We start from the raw sequence: 17,848 nt of genomic DNA, 5'->3' as shown, positions 1-17,848 counted from the left end.
TTTAATACATTTTAAATTTAGTTTTCCAAAATTATTTTTTATAGCATTTGGCTATACAATAGTAATGATAATTTTCATCCAACAACCATATTTTCACAATCATAGAATTTATTTTTTGGGAAATTCAACAGTAGTAAAGAATAATTTTAATATTTATTAAAAATATATAAAGGCATAATTGGAGAATTGTAAGTATAAAATTCAAAATAAAACAAATATTCAAAAGTTAGTAAGATATCAAAATGGTACTTTAACCCCCACATAACTCATAATTAAAATAAGTAAATCAAAGTTAAATATGGAGTATAATTAAAAAAACTATTATTATAAATAGGAAAAGATTGAAACTATTTATAAAAGAAGTTGTGGTCGGACACAAATGAATAAAAAGAAAAAGAGAAAAGAAATGGTTACTAATACAAAAATAGTAATAAAAAGAAATAGCTTATTAATTGAATAAGCATATAGAGGTATGAAAGTTGAAAAAAATTGCATTTATGTCTCACCCACTGTTTCCCAATGAAACTCATTAAAATTTGCAACTACCAACATTATTATATATAATATGTAATATCAAATATGGTAACCTTTTGTGGGTTTAGGAAATATTTGATTATTATTAAGCATTCATATTGATTTATATATAATTATGTTTTTGTTAATAATGTGTTGAAGTACGTGATAATTTATATTAAGAAAAAAGAAGATTATATTAATCTTGTTGACTTGTTTGTCCTCTACCAAACAAAGAGACATAAGAGTACAATGTCCTCATTATTCAAACTTAGTTTTTGCATCCATTTTACTATTATATCATTTTTATTTTCCTCAAGTTTCTTAAATCATTACCACATCTATTATGCTTCTCTTTAAACCCTTTTTCTTCTTGCATCCATTTTAGTATTTTCTTTTACAACAGTATACGTTAATTGGCTAAACTCATTAATGTGACCACATTAATCAAATATTCGTTAGCTGTGTGTACACTCTATTAAATATTTCTACTAAATACTTGAGAATAATTTTAACTGTCGTTCAATGGTTTAACCATGGGGTGAACCGATACCTACTGAATATTTCCACTACATAACAAGTATTCGGCCTAGTGTGGTGCATAACATACATTAGGCTGCCCACATTTTGTCAATATAGGATGCTTGAGAAAATGCCATTGTTATGATTTGGATTTTAAGAACATATTGTGCTTCTCCCAAATCTTTCATTTGGAATTGAACTGCTAGCCAAATTTTAATACTAGTTAGGTATCCTACATCATTTTCAATGAAAATGATATCGTCCACATAAAGTACTAAGAAAACTACTTATCATTTGTTGATTTTCTTGTACACAAGGTTCGTAAACATTTTGGTCAATGTAAGGTGAATCATATACGGCAAACCCTTTAAACTATATCTCGAACATTGATCCATGTATGTCTCTACATGTAGTTCAAGATTCATCAAACAACTTAGAATATAAAACCCAACATACACATCAAGTTATAGTCTTCAAAACTTGACTTAATTTTTAAAAATATTGGTAGGAAGTAGATTAAAACAAAAAAAATTAGTGGTAAAATTAGCGCTCATAAGCTTAATTTTCAAAAACTAAAAACATAAAATTAGTGCTCATAAGTTTATGGACTAAATTTGGCCCTTCATCATGATCGTTAATCATTGTATAAAAATAGACATTTAAAATCGGAATTTTGTTCATCAACTCATCTATATTTAGTTAATATGTACATTTTAGGTGTCCCTTATAGCCATATATCACATTAAATCATTACTTATTATTAATGATTCCAAATAACAAACAATGATGCTAATTTGAAAACTTGAGAAGAAACTAAAAATAGACTTTTAAGTAATGGAAATTGGTGGAGTGATTATTAGCAACATTTTATTATGTTTGATATTTGTAATTTTGTGCATTGTTCCTTTGGATCCATAAAGGTCACTCCAACTTGACATTATTCTTGGTTGAAAGGACAAACTTAAATCATAAAATAAAAAAGACATGTTATATAATTTGACTAAGCCCATTATTATTCTTGTGGTCCATTACTATTAATTTTGTTTTTTTTAAAGCTTAAACTATGATTAGAGCTTATTAATTACAAATAATTTATCATAATTATCAACTCAACTAAAGAAAAAAAAAAGATCCCTTTCAAAACTTGCTGTTTCTGATCCTCGCTTCACATGCGTTTGTCTTATTGAATATAACACACAATGAACTTACACACTTTTCTATTTCTTTTTAGAGTTTCTTCTCATCATTTTCAACTCCATAAGTCTTTAAAAATACCTTACCAAAACTTGCTGTTTCATGTCCTAACTTCACATACCTTGAATATAACCTCAAAACTTTCAACTATTTTATTACACAATCATTTCTTCCATTAATATATCATACTTTATTTTAAGTTTTCCACGGATCTATATTCAAAAAATAATGCATTGACAACGTTTCAACTTTAAAAAAAAGATACAAATGAACGGATATCACACCTTAACGAGAGATCTTTACGTTAAGAACAATCTTAGACACTTGAAAGTTACTCCCTATACTCACAATATACATCTTTGACAAAACATGTTGATAAAACTTGAATGTCGAATCCAAAATTCAAATTATGGTTCGAATCTTAAGGCCTAGGGCGTTACAATATTTTTAATTTCTTGTTGAGATTAAACCAACTCCGTAATATACATACGACGATTGAGGACAAATGTTTGAATGTACGACCTACGAAAAGTAGCATATGTGCCATAACTATAAAATCATAACTCATGTTGGTGGTTATAGTATTTTGTATGGTTTTCAAGCCTCATTTAAAAACATTTCATCGAAGTAGTTGAACTTGAACTTAAAAAAAAAAAAGTAGAATAGAAATGTATGGATCTCTATACATCAGTTGAAAACTTTTTGTATAATTTAGTATGCAATTATTTAATGGTTTTGGAGGGAGGGTGCTAAATTTATACAACTAACTTTCCTTTTGACAAACAAAAAATGGAGGGATGTATACTTCAACTTTCAAACTTCAACAAAAGTAGTTGCTATTAACTTGTCAACATTTGACTTACATAAAAACTTATTAATATCTTAACCAAATTAACTATATTATATTCAAATTTAACATAATTTTTTATTAAACAATATAGATAATACCGTCATCCTCATCACCAATAGTCATAACAAAACTCTCAAAATATAGTTTAACAATAAAATATAATCAATCGATGACGACGACGATGGTGATGGAAGAGATATTAAAGTTGATTTAAATTGATGTGGACCAATAAGTTGAGTATACGTCGATATTAATAATGACCCATTGATGTCCAACTTGTCATTATTCATTACATTGTTGTTGTCCATACGATATAGTTAAAGGTGCATGTCCAAATTTTGTTGAAAAGCAAGAATTCTTTTCTAATTGGGTCAACTTCTCCTTTAACAAAGCAATGTATAGGTAGGTGTTTACAAGGCTGTATTATAAATTCTATTATTTCTCATTCTATCTTTTTTTTTTTTTTTTGAAAAAAATATATTGTCCTTTTTGTTTATTTATTTCATTTGTAATCTATTAAGATTGGTTAGAAAAAAATGAATTTCAAAGAACTAATTTTTATTTATAAAAAAACTTTAAAAATGGGAGAAAAATTATCTAACACTTGAATGACTCAATTTCAAATTAAACAATTAAAAAGTTAAACCAAATATATTTTCAATTTAAAGAAACAAAACAAAGTCAATTATCTAATTTTTAGTAATAAATGTGATATAGATAGGAAAACTAAATATAACAGATGTTGCGGTCTAGAGATGGGTTTAGTGAAGCTTCATGTGTAATCAAACTAATATAGAATATTCTTACATTAATTAATACATGTGACACTAAATTATTAGAATTGAACCTAAACAAAGTCTTACTTTTTTCGATTTTTAAAATAATATATGAGATGATGAATCCAAATTTTGACAATGAAAAATATTATTGTAATTTTTGATTCCCTATAATTTTGTTGAAACAAATTATTGTTCGAAATGTCGTGTGCATTGATACATCATACTACCACTTTTTGTTTAATTTGACAAGAGTTACATAATTTCATATACACAGTTTTTTTTCTTCAAAAAAGCAACTCGTAAGAATAACTAAGATGAATATATCTTAACTTATATAAAATTTATACTACCAACTTTGAAGTCACTTAATTGTTTTTTTAAGTTCTATCGATTAGTAATGCGCTAATTTAAAGTTAATTTTTATCCAGCTTTACAAAGTAACAACAATAACAATTATCCATTACAAAATGTGTACTATATTAACGTGTTTATAAAAGTTATAGTGATCATATTTGAAAAGTAAATTAACCGAAACTAACAATAAGGAATGCGATTTAAAGGTTTATTGAAGTTGTATATCAAAGATACATAAAGACTAAATTTGAAGAGTACTGCTTAGAGTGCATATCTTAAGATGTACTCATCTTTATGTTTTTCAAATTAATCATAGAAGAAAAAAAGAGGATAGACTTAAACTATTTCAAAAAAAGAAGTAGAATTTTTTTTTCATATTAATTATAAGTTACGATTGGAGGATTTGATAGTATTGGATAAGGGGTAGAAGTTAAAGTTAAATAGTTGATAAGGTTGAAACTAAAATATAAAACAAAATAGAGGTTGGTGGGACAGTGAAGGAAGGTTATGAATAATTATGAAATGACATAGAAATTAGAATACAAACAACATAATAATGCCAGCTTTGTACGTCTTTAGTTGGTGATGAAACTAAGGCATAGCTTTCATTTCGGACTTTCTTCAAACACTTTGGATGCTGTCCTCTTCTTCTATGTTGCATATTTTATACTTAAACTACTTTATTCATTTATTATTACTATTTATTTTTAATTGAGTAATCCACTATGCACATATACGAACGGTTTGATTCAAAAAGTTATCGATTTTGGATTGGGGAGTGAAATAGTAAATTCATAAATTCTTGACTATAATGATCTTCGATATAAAGTTGATGATCTTTTAATAGCATTCTTTGTACCAAACAAAAATTGGAGTTTACAACTACGAAGTCAAACTAACTTGTAAGAAGTTATTTCAAACAAAATATGTTTGGAGTTGTTTATAGTTTGTTTTATTCTATTTAAAGTTATTATCATATTGTATACTATTGGCGTGAAGTTCAACCATTTATTTTCTTTTTATCCAAAGTGATAATAACTTTTTTCATGATTGCGACTTTACTTTAAATTGTGGATGCCAACTGGGAGTTGCATAGGGTGAAACAACTTGACCTTCTTAATTGGTTCTTGAATGATTTCCTATGATACATATTCTTTTTAACACAGACATTCTTTTTTATTTAAAAGAACAATTATAGAACATTCTAATAAATACAAATATTTATACGACCGATTAAGTACCACACACGATATAATCATTTTGTAGTACAACAATTATGAAAATAGGAGACTGAATGGACCGTGATGAGATTAGTGCACACCAAAGTGAGGTGGTCCAATCAAATTATGTTAATTAAGCTACTTATACGTTAGGTAATGTTAGCTGGTGCAATCAAATTATGCCTCATGACAATTTAATCCGAATCAAAGTTTCCCTAAGACGTATGAAATGAAACTTATTAAAATGCATTAGATTAAGCCCAAACCCAAAAATTGGACCTAAAGTTTTAACCAAAGCCTAACCCACACTGGGCCTAGCTCTCAAGGCTCCATAATTAGAGGAGGTGGCTGTTCATTTACCTAGAGATTCATTCCATTAATAAGTCTGTGTCATTCTTTAAGGATTAAAAGCCAATGCCTTCGATTAGAATCTACAATTAGAAAACTTCAACAGATTGATATTCTGTTTGCAGCCTTCAAGTTGAAGGTTCAATCCCACAAACTCAAGAAATTAAAGCTCACAAGCTGATCCAAGCCATTCTAACAGCCATTCAATCGATGAACAAGGCAAAGGTGGATGCATGCAGATGAACAAGTCAGAGGAATCAACAATCAACGACCCAAATGTTAATCCAAACCGAGATCAACAAATTAGAAATCAATCCAAACTAGTTAATAAGTGTCTTAGGTCAAATCCAATTGGAGATAATTAAGTCCAAAGATCTATCATCCAAGTGATGGTTTTGATGGAGACCAAAGTTGATCATCATATCTCAAAACCTGATCAACCAAGAAGATGAACAAGTCTAAAATTAAAGCAGCGACGCAATTGCCTCATGACGTCGGCACCAACATCGACAACCTTCTCTGATACCTCTCCACTCTAAAATGTCGTTACACAACCTTCTTATCCACCATCACGAGATCTGAATCCAGTTGCACGAGTTTTTAGAAATCTTGTTGCTGCACGCCCAAGTTGTTGTGTCCAAGCAGTCGCTGGCCTCTACGACAAGTTTCGGCCACTAGTCTTGACAGTTAATGTAATTTTTACCAAATTGGGTTTTCGTTCTCATTTAATCGTGATTTTGGGATTCAACTTTTAGAGAAGTTTGTGCCGCTGCCAGCCATTCGAAAGCTTGAAATTAGGCATTTTGGCACCACTTAGGCCAAACTGAAGTGAAGAAGGCCAAACTGAAAGTGAAGAAAGCCTATAATCCTAGGAGATCGAGTTTTTGAGAGTGAGTGGTTTATTTTCAAGTATTTTTTTTTTTTGTTATAAATCTATATATGTTATTATAGTATGTCATGAATGTGAAAGCTTGAAACATGATTACTTATATGAACTATGCATTAGAAATGTTTTTTATATGAATTTTAGTTTACATAAACTCTTATATTCCAAAAATGTGGTTGAACCTAAACTTATTAGTCATGATTTGGATGATAGATGATTTTTAAAATACTCATCGATTATTTATTATAGTTAAATGGGTTTGAAAAGTATGTGTTGATGGCCGAAGATTGAAAATGGTTTTGAAAATGTGTTTCTAACTATGTTTGGTTTTAAACTCTAAACGCGTGATGATTATGATATAATGATTGGTGATTTTCCTAAAGGCTACGTGAATGTATTTTCGTAGTGCCACCTATGGTTGTCAGGGGATTCCAAAGGGGATTCCAAGGCTGAAAGAGGCCGTGTTCAAAGATTCGAGAACCTGAGCCTAGGTAAGGACATGGATGAATGATTGTGATATGGCTTTGGGCTTAGCTTAACCCATGGTAGGTGGCTCTATTTGCACATAGGAGCGAATATGAAGATTATTTCCGTGGTAGGTGCTAAGTATGTGTGAGCTCAGTATGGCGGTGTGTTTCTTTGTGGATGTGATCACATGTGAGTTATTCTCGACCGTATCTTTAGTATGCTATCATGGTGGGATTGGATGGAGGATTGTTACTGTGGTGGCGCATACTAAGTATGCGTGAGCTCAATGTAGCCGCTTGTTTCCTTGTGCATATGGGTCATGTGTGAGTTATTCTCGACCGTGTATTTCTACCATTGTCGGATTAGATGGAGGTTGCTATCATGACAGGTGCTAAATATGTGTGAACTAGTTTTGGCTGCATGATTCATTTGATGTAAAACGAGAACATGTGCAGTGAAATAAGAAACATATTTTACTCTAATTGCAACTAAACACTTTAGTAATTAATATGCATTACAACCCTAATTGAAACAAAGATAAGATTAAAAGAAAAACTCACATTTGATGCATTTCTATCATTGTAATCTCTTCACGAACTATTCACAATCTTCTCATGAACTTGAAGCCAGAACTACCTCTAGTGTTGACCCGCAATTCTCTGGACTTAGAATCGAGTTGTGGGACTCTAATGGTGGAGGAAATAAAGGGAGATTGAACTTTTAGAAGGAACCTACCTTTTTTATTTTTGTTGAGAGTAAAATTAGTTTTTTTTTTTTGTTTATTTTGTAATTCCTAATTACAAGATAAAATCTTAACCCTTTTTAAAACTAGAGACCTTTCACATTTGCAATAAACCTCTTTACAAGTAAACTATATGCAAGATTGCATGATGTCACGCCCCAAAAATGACCCAACAAATTTTTCGCAAATTAAGGCTCCTTAGCATTGCCCAAGAGGAGCCAACCAAGTCCCAAGCAGTCCAAAGACCCAAGGAAGAGGAACAAGTTCACGCCAAGCCTATGACACGCCAATGTGCAGGAGATTGGCGCGCACGGCCCTGTCATGACATGGGCGCGCGCGGGCGCAAGGGCGGCAGGCAGACAAGCGGACGCGCACGGCAGATGGGCGCGCGCGGTGTCACTGACATATTTTTTCAAAGTGTGTTTACCTTTGGTTATATGCTCCGATTACCCCCAGTTTATCCCATCTTTACTTTGCATAACTAGTTTAGGTGTTTGCTTTCCATTCTAGGTCATAAAGCTTGGGTGTGACGTTTCGGCATTTTCCATATGCAAGCCTGCCAGAGAAGAAAATGTTCAAAATGTACTATAGGGGAGGCATACCAGTTGAATCCCCGCCCAAGCATTAGTTGTACTCTTTGCAAGCAACCCTTTTTCCTTGCAACTGACAGTCTTTAATGCTTATTGTAACGTCTATTTCAATGTATTTCTTTATTTCCCGCGTTTTATAAATAAAATTTCCCTAAAACGCGAAGGAAGGTTACGACATACATCGACGTTACCCACAACTCTTGGATTTTGATCATTGTCGGATTAGATGGAGGTTGCTATCATGACAGGTGCTAAATATGTGTGAACTAGTTTTGGCTGCATGATTCATTTGATGTAAAACGAGAACATGTGCAGTGAAATAAGAAACATATTTTACTCTAATTGCAACTAAACACTTTAGTAATTAATATGCATTACAACCCTAATTGAAACAAAGATAGGATTAAAAGAAAAACTCACATTTGATGCATTTCTATCATTGTAATCTCTTCACGAACCATTCATAATCTTCTCACGAACTTGAAGCCGGGACTACCTCTAGTGTTGACCTGCAATTCTTTGGACTTAGAATCGAGTTGTGAGACTCTAATGGTGGAGGAAATAAAAAGAGATAGAACTTTTAGAAGGAACCTACCTTTTTTTATTTTTGTTGAGAGTAAAATTAGTTTTTTTTTTTATTTTTATTTTGTAATTCCTAATTACAAAATAAAATCTTAACCCTTTTTAAAACTAGAGACCTTTCACATTTGCAATAAACCTCTTTACAAGTAAACTATGTGCAAGATTGCATGAGCTTCCCTATCTCAATACTTGACATTCGACTAACTATTAGTGGGGTAGGTGTCTCACATACTTGAAGCCACTTTCAAATCACATGTAACACTTGCATGTGATGAGCTTGTCAAATCTCAACAAGTTAGTCTAAAGGCAATATGGTAATTTGACATTTAAATCAAATTCAAAGTTTGATTTTTTAGTCAAAAGTCAACATTTTTACTTTTTACCATCTTGTCCGTCTTAACTAATTTCAACCTTCTAAGCATGAATCCACATTTATTTTTCTAAAACTCAAATCATATTTGAATATAAACCGATTAAAGTTTGACTTCTGAAAGTTAAAAGTCAACATTTTGACCTTTCACATCTTTGACCACTTTCATCAATTTCGAGATTCGTAATATGAATTTGTATAATTCATATTTTTAATATTTAAATCATATTTAAACATAAAATTCTATCTTTAACTTATGACTGACGTCTACATATATTCATTGGTTTCTCTCTATTTACCTAATTCGAACAATTTGAATTATTCCTTTTAATATTCTAAGTTGATTCCTTTTGAGCGAGTGGGGGATGAATTATTCCTTCTAATATTCTAAGTTGATTCCTTTTGGGCGAGTTGGGGAATCTAATGGACCTATAGATCATGGGATCCAAAGATCCGAAATTAACTGGCTAAACTCTTTTAGACCAAGTTAATCAACATTCGTTAACTAGTGGGTCATTCCACTAAAGTTTGGTAGTTGCACTCCCCTCACTATTGATATATTTGTGTCCATGTGATAGAACCATGATAAGTAAGTTAATCCTTCACAGGTTGTTCATAACCTCGGCTTGGTCAAAGTACCATTTTACCCCCGAGTCTATATCTTGCTTCTTAAGTCCCACTGATCCACTATTAAATAATTGGTTTAAGGTTCAACCTCTAAACCGAATCCCTCTCAGAAAAATGAGAGAGTGGGACCCCTTGTTCAAGACTTAGATTCAGTTATTAAGGGAATAATCTATCAACTAACCCTAAAGTGGGTAGGAGTGAATTTTGTCTTGTGCCTTATGTCCCCAACTTATTGGGCCAACGCTAATGAGCTGTCCTCACTTATGCAGATCTAAGGATAATCTCGTGTGAACAGGAGTCCATAGTTAGCTTAGAATTAAGATTAAGTTATAAAGGATATCTATATATGAAATAGTCAGTTTACAAAGTTAACGGTGTTATAACTGAAAAGTGACTATTTCATGGTTTTAGTCTTATGTAAACTCTTTACATAGGAAGCCCCCGCTTTCATGTCTTTACATGAATGATTTAGGATCACATCGTTTGTACAACTACAAAGTGGACTGCATCCATATTGTTTCCAAAATAAGGTACCCAATCGTTTTCATATACTGTAGACTATTTAGGCTATATATTCAAACTTGATCCACGTTTATGCATATAAAGTTCAAGTTTACTCAATAATAGCCACAAGTCCTTAGTTTATTGGCTTTAAGATTATACTATCAATAACGACTTTATTGGATAAAATATGATTACAAACTACGAGTTTTATGACATAAATTCCAGCATCCTTTGTCATGTGCAAGTTATTCTTGGCCATATATTTAGGTTACTTGCCATGGTTGGATTGAGTACATATTTTTTAGTTTGATTTGTGGTTATATGATGATAACATTTTAACTAATATTTACACATATTTTTTAGCATGTTTTACGAGTTTTTCCTTCTATGAACTTGCCACTCATTGAGTTTTAGCTAATGTTTTCAATGTCCCCCCAAGGTAGCGGTCAAGATCCAAACTTTCATTGAGCATCTCGCCATTGATTGTTGATTTGTTTTTGCCTTGTATGTCTACATATTTATGTTTTAATTTCATCATGAGGTTAGTTAGGAACAGTGACAGTTGTGTTAAGGAACCCACGTTTGAGGAAATTGTTGTTAGATGTAATCCTTGTAACTATCCTTAAGTTTGTATTTAAACTTTGTTTAGGACTCTAGATTATTTTGGATGAGTGAGTGGTGAGACACACTCGATGACGTTTGAGGTTGAAAAGCATAAAAGTGTGATTTTCTTCATTTTCCAGGTGTGGTTAGTTCATTTTTTAGGGGAGACTGCCAAAATTTGTATAGAATCTCTTGAAATGTGTTTTACTAATCTTACATTGGAAAATGAATGTTTTTAAAGAGTAGACTCACACCACGATCTAAGTTAGAGGGGAAAACCTAGAACTAGGTGTGACACAAGTTGTTGCTATACGACCATGAATATGTCATGAGAACCCCTCAAGGGGCCAAAAAGAATGATGATGGTGTGACAACATGGTGCCCTAGGCGGCATGTGTGAATTATGTAAGCTATGTGGTTTTTCAAGAACCTCTATGTGTCAAAATGAAAACCTATGCGGCTAAAGGATTGTCTATGCATTTAAGGCACCTAAAAGAACCTCCATACGACATTAAAGGGTCAATCTATGTGTTGAAGGGATGCAAAGTAGCAAGGTAGCAAGGTAGTTAAATAAAAAGGTTTTCGACATTACTTTATTAAGTGAGGGTCATGTGAGCTAAGTCGAGGGTCATTTATCCAATGATATGTTGCTAAGCTATAAGGTGTTGAAGAAAGGTCTATTAAGTGGAATTGCATATGACTAGGCATGCATGAAATTGATTTTTGTTAAGTAGAAGCAGTTAGTTTAAGAACGTGCAAAAGTTTGTCTTTAAGCCTAACTTTATACTTCAAGTGCTTCCTTTTGGCAAGTGAAAAATCAGCGAAATTAATCTTGAAAGAACCATAAATGAATGTAGTTTTTCGGTAAAAGCTTCCAAAGAGGAAAAACTTTGGGAAGGAACTCAATTGCTGAAGGAAATCATGAAAATTCAGTTTTAAAGGAATTAATTCTAAAGCTATCTTCAAAGATTTGAGATTAAGGAATCCAATACTTGGAATTTTAAGCTGATATTTTTAGGTAAGATATATTTTTAGGTAAGATAGTTAAAAATATCTTAAGCAACTTTGTAGAAGGAAGTTTCATTTTGATAAGTGGATTTTCAATTATGATTTTTTCAGATGTTGAAAGTAACATCTTGTATGACGCAAATTCGAAAAGGGAGTTCTGTTGAAGAAGAGAGGCATCGAGGAGTGGGATCTTCCTCCTAAAATAAAAAGATTGATCATTCTAAAGATAAAATTCAAAGGAAAGTCACGTTGAGAGAAGGTGATGGAGGGAGAGTTATCGCTGTGAAGGAGTTCTTCGACAAGAAGAGTTAGGCGGTCTGGTGAAGTAACATGAAGCGAAGTTAGAAAAGAAGTAAGCAGTTGTGGTTTGTCGCGAGAAAGAGAAGGCATGGAAGAAGAAGGCGAGAAAAAGAGTTTAGTTTCCCAAAAAGGAAGAAGGTGAAGAAGATTTTAACTTTCTGAGTAGAGAAGGTTTGTGTCTCGAGGGAATGTCTAATCTTGAGTTTACAGTTGGCTTATGTGTCGAGCTTGGACTTGGTTGCATGGTGCGGTAAGACGATAAGGCAATACATGTAAAGTTGTAATTCGAAACTGACGGGTAAAGAAAGTAACTAGTTTAAAGGATTAGTATAAATAGGAGTGAAGGCCTTAAGAGAAGTGTTATTATTTGGAGGTTTTGTCGAGAGAGTGCAAGGAGTTGAGTTGCTACTGAGAGAGAACTATGTGAGGAAAGGCATTCGGGGAAGAAGAGGATTAGGCATCTGCATGAGTGACCTTCTTAAACTAAATAGTCCTGCGTGAGTGACCGTCACACCCCGCCCCGAACGTGTCCTTACTCACTTTGAGTATATCTGACACATTAAATGCCTAAAGCACCCAACTTGAGGTCCTTAAGCTTGCTTAATCACTTGTTTTTTTTTTAAACATAACTTGGAGAATATGCTTTAGGGGTTATAAATACTTGACACATAAGAAGTGATAGAACTTAAAACTTTTTTTTACTTATATCAAGTGTTTTACAATTAGCTTTACAACACTTAAAAGTAAAATATATAAAAAAAAAATTTAAACTTCAAAAGCAAGATGCCTTACAGTCTCTTCTCGCCTAACAACTCCTCTCTTTTCTTATTTGGCCTTAATGCTTGAAACTTGGAAAGTAAGATTTAAAAACATAAGTCAAAAGATTTAGTGAGGTTGTAAGAAAACTCTGTTTCATAATATTCACCAAATCTCTTAAACATACATTTTACACAAACACACATTATTCAATAAATATTCCTTTCGCCAAGAAGTTGAATCATCGTCTATTCAAAGATTCATCATCCCACGTTTGGACTATTGTGATGTCCTTCTCATCAACAACATATGATAATATTTTGATTCATTCTTTGTTACTCAGGTCGAAGCGCAATACACATTGTTTATGTATTGTCTCGCCTCATTCCACTATGCACGTCTTTTATACATGGCTACCTTTAGTGTTTATGTGCATATAATAGTTAGCTCATTGATAGGAAAAAGACTAGTGGTTTGAAAACCATTTCTCAATCATTTGAATCATATAAAACATATTTGAAACATAGCATAAGTTTTTCATATAAACCTCTTTGAAAACACTTATCATCATATCCAATCAGTAAGACTTTAACAAAAACCTTTCATACTTATGAAATTCTTTGAAAGAAAAACACTCACGCAACTTAGAAACTTAGACTCTAAATGCTTTTCTTATTCTTCTTGTCGCGTAGTCACTTCAATAGCACTTTAATACTTTAACTCTTCTCTTCAATCTTTTAGAGTAACCACTTGATCATCAGACTCCATCCCCCTATTTATACTAGTCCTAAAAAGGATTAGTCATGCTCAAACTCTCAATAATTCGCTAGCTCTTACTCTTAGTGGTACACGAGTAAATTTAAGGTTTAACTTAAACATGCTTAGCTTAAACTTCTACACGTGACCCGTTAAGTAAACTTAGAAAATTTCTCAGAAGTGACTCTTCAACGCCTAGTTCCAACTCGCAAAGACTCTTAATCGCCTAATTGTACTATAATGCCGAACGTCCTATCGTGTAACCCTTCCTTGCAAACTACTCAAATACCAACTCTTATCGCTAGTTCTAGTCAAAACGTCTTCTTTTTAACATTGTCAATCTTTTATCGTTCTTAGGTCAGGTCTCACAGTGACCTTCTAAAACTAAACACTCATGCGTTAGTGACTTTCTTAAACTAAACACTCCTATGTGGATGATTTGTAAACTAAATGTTTTCTTAATAGATTCATTTTTAATATGAATTATGCATAATGAGTTTTGTATCTCCTTATGTTATTATTATTGTGGTTGTTTGAAAAGAGAAAACTATTGATTTCTATGTGTGATTATGATGAATGTGTGCAAACCATTAGCCTTATTTCTATCAAGTGAGCATTGATTATATGGTGTACATATAATGTGAAAGATTATAGATGCTAGGAGCCATGACTTTCGAACCAACTGGGGATTCAGTTGACATAGAGAAGTGCTTTGGAGTAATGGGTTGTTCTCAAGAAAGAAGAGTTAACTTGGCCACGTTCTTGCTGAAAGGAAGCACTGGTGGTTATGTGTGGAAGGGGTGCACAAAGGGTAAGTAAAGCATGCTTTCTAGCGTTGGCCAAGCTTAGTGCAAAGGCATGCTTCGACAAGTGCCACGTGACAAGGCTTACGCCTGTGAGGGATGACTTGCGACCAAGCTTGGAGTAGCCATGGTGGGTGTGTAACTGAGAAAGCGAGGTTAGCAAGCGGTCTAACACCTCTACAAGGCCATTGTGTGCCCGTGCATCCCTCTACCACCCATGCCATGCGCAGATCCATGCTTTGGTGTTAAATGGACTATTTTTTGAGTTTTTGTAATTTTTTTAGCAAAGTTTAGAAATTTTATGGATCAAGTTGATTAATTAGGGATTTATTTCTCTAATTATAGGTAAAAAAAAAAAGAGGAAAGAGCAAATCCACCAGGCTTAACGGATATAGCTTAAAACTGTGAGTGAAAAAATGAGCATGAATTATGTTTACAACCTGAATTTCTAGTTACTTTCTTCTCTGTCCATACCCACAATACCCTTTCTTCTCCTTCCCCGACTTCTTCTCCTTCTTCTCCTTCCTAAATTGCTCCACATCATTTGTCGCGCACACCGATCACTTCTTCTCTTCTTCAGACTCTTGATGGAGGCCCCACTCGTTGGTCTTTCACCTCGTCAAGGGATAGTTCTTCCTCAACTTTTGTGACAGATTCCCTTTCATGAGCTACCTTCTTCTGCTCCATGGGCTGACTCTAGCCACACGCACGACAGTCGAAGCTCGATCACACTACCTTCTTTCCCATTCAAGCTCGTGGTTATTCACACTGCTTCGTCCTCTGTCAATCTCATCGGACCTGGTAATTGATTTCGTTTTCTACTTGTTTTGAATAAACTGATTTACGTTTATCCTCTTGATTTGATTAATAAGATGATTTGAATAAAAACCTAATTGCTACTTTGCATCTCAAGAATTAAAAAGCCCTAAATATCCATTTGGTTATGGTAAAATTAGGTCACTCTTTCCACTGCTTGGTTAACCTCAACTAGAAAGAATTAGGCTCATAATCTCAAAATACTCTATGCATGCAAACACATTCTACTATGTAAGTAACTGGCCTTATTAAACCTCACAATCTCTTCCTACATTGATTGACAATATACTTTATCATCATTCTTCAATTGACCACACAAGCCGAAAAGCTTATCATGACCAAGTTTTTTTTGTGAAGCTAACACTGACTTCATTCATTGAATGAATAGCAATAACCAATATGGTAGAAAGCAAATAATCACATTAGAAGCCAAATCAAACTAAAAAAGGGAAGAGAAATTTAACTTACAGTTTGCACAATTAAAATATAAGTCTAGATTTGACAATATTATTTTTATCATTTTCCTGTAAAATATTATTAAAGATCAATAAATTTTAGAACTTCAAAATAAACCTGAAACTCAACAGTTGAGTTATCAAGTTGTGGAAATTTAGAATGAATGAGGGCACAACTATTACTTTAGACACGCAACGCATTCTGATATGCCTTCAAAGATTGCAAAAGCTTACTATAATCCCACGCTTGGATAACAAAAAAAGTTGTAAGGCATGCATTTCCTAGATTATTTGAAAAACAAAATAGTGTAGATGTGTTATATTATTATTTGCGTTTATGTTATGTACAAATCATTTGTGTGTTCAATTGTTGTTGGAGAAAAATTGAAGATTCAGAGCCTCCTACTTCGAATTCTATTATGAAGATGGGCTCCAGGTAAAATTAGAGTTGAATGTTTATTTATTTCATTTTTTTTTAACAAGTTCATGTTATGTTTGGAAGATGTGTATTATGACTTTTAAGGATAATCCTTGTGGTTTTATTTACTGGTTGTCCTTGTATGTATAGTTTTAGTCCCTTTTTGCAATTTCATGGCATTTCTAAACGACTCACTTTTGTGTTGACGTCACTTGCATATGCATATTTTATTTTATTTATACACTGATTATAGCCGTTCTTCTTTTGTTTCCATGGAAAATGTTGTTTTTTCTAACTTTGTTTTGAGAATCTCCCTTTGATTACTAGAAAAATCATGGTGATTTCTAGGTTTTGACTGAACATATTTAGAAACAAGGAAATAGAACAAGTATTGAGTAAAAATCTCTTTCATTCAGGTTTTGCACGGATGTTGTTTAGGGCTAGATTGGTATTGATTTCATTCTAGTTTTCTACTCAGAATTTACTTGGTACTTTTCTTAAACTCATGGGTTGTAGGGATTTTTATTTATACGCTTTGATGGGTTTTCTTTATATTGTTGATTGGGAGCGAGGTTTTCTTTCTCTACTGATATAATGAAGTGTAGATTTAATTTTATTTGTAGGAAACTTATGTTTAGGACATCAAAGAAAAAGTTGTTTTGTCCCATGCTCATGCTCTTTCCTTGATAACATCCGGAGAAGATTAGAGTAGTATAAAGCTACTTTTAGCATTTGGTCTATTGAAATGTACTAATTTTATGGGTCTGTTATTTGCTGGATTCATGAATCCTTAAATTGTGTCATTTAGATTATTACAATGCCCCTTTGATCATAGAAGGTTGTCAAGAAGATGGTGAAGAAGATGGTGAAGAAGATGACAATAGAGGAATTTAGATGAAGAGAGAAAGATGCAATCCTAAACTAGATGAAGGACAGTAAGGTTTTTAGATGAAGAACGAATTTGTTTATTTTATGTTTGAAATCTTTTTATGTGAATGAGATGACTTGATCTCCTAATCTCCTAATACTAGCAGCAAAATTGTAAGATTAATAGTTAGCAGGTTTTTATTTTGCTATGTTTATATTAACTGCCTTCGTTAATCAATCAACATTCTGTATTTTGCTATGTTTTATATCCCCTTATAGTTGCTCTTTTTTGTGTGTTTGATTTGCTGATCATTAGTTTCATGGCTGTTGAGTAATCAACCAGGGAATGAAATTGTTGATTTTTCATATAATTGCTTATATGTTACAACTGTTTTACCTCTAAGAACACATACACGCACACATTCAAATTCAAGATGCTAAACATCAAGGATCAGGGGATGCCAAAAGCACTGAAAAGTACTACTCAAACTCTTGATCAATGGTTGGTTAGATAGTC

At 32.7% G+C, this 17,848-nt stretch overlaps 1 long non-coding RNA gene across 2 annotated transcripts; it reads left to right on the top strand.

The window, feature by feature from the left end:
• The first annotated feature begins 15,168 nt into the window (after nucleotides 1–15,168).
• On the top strand, nucleotides 15,169–17,599 carry LOC105434884. Of its 2 annotated transcripts, XR_004215474.1 has the most exons (3): nucleotides 15,178–15,576; nucleotides 16,437–16,482; nucleotides 17,088–17,599. It is a non-coding gene; the product is annotated as an uncharacterized LOC105434884 (long non-coding RNA). The 2 variants fall into 2 exon arrangements; XR_004215473.1 differs by having other exon boundaries at nucleotides 15,169–16,482.
• Nucleotides 17,600–17,848: the final 249 nt, after the last annotated feature.

This window comes from Cucumis sativus, chromosome 3 (genome assembly GCF_000004075.3).
Source record: "Cucumis sativus cultivar 9930 chromosome 3, Cucumber_9930_V3, whole genome shotgun sequence".
NCBI lineage: Eukaryota > Viridiplantae > Streptophyta > Magnoliopsida > Cucurbitales > Cucurbitaceae > Cucumis > Cucumis sativus.
This window is presented reverse-complemented; position numbering and strand designations above follow the sequence as displayed.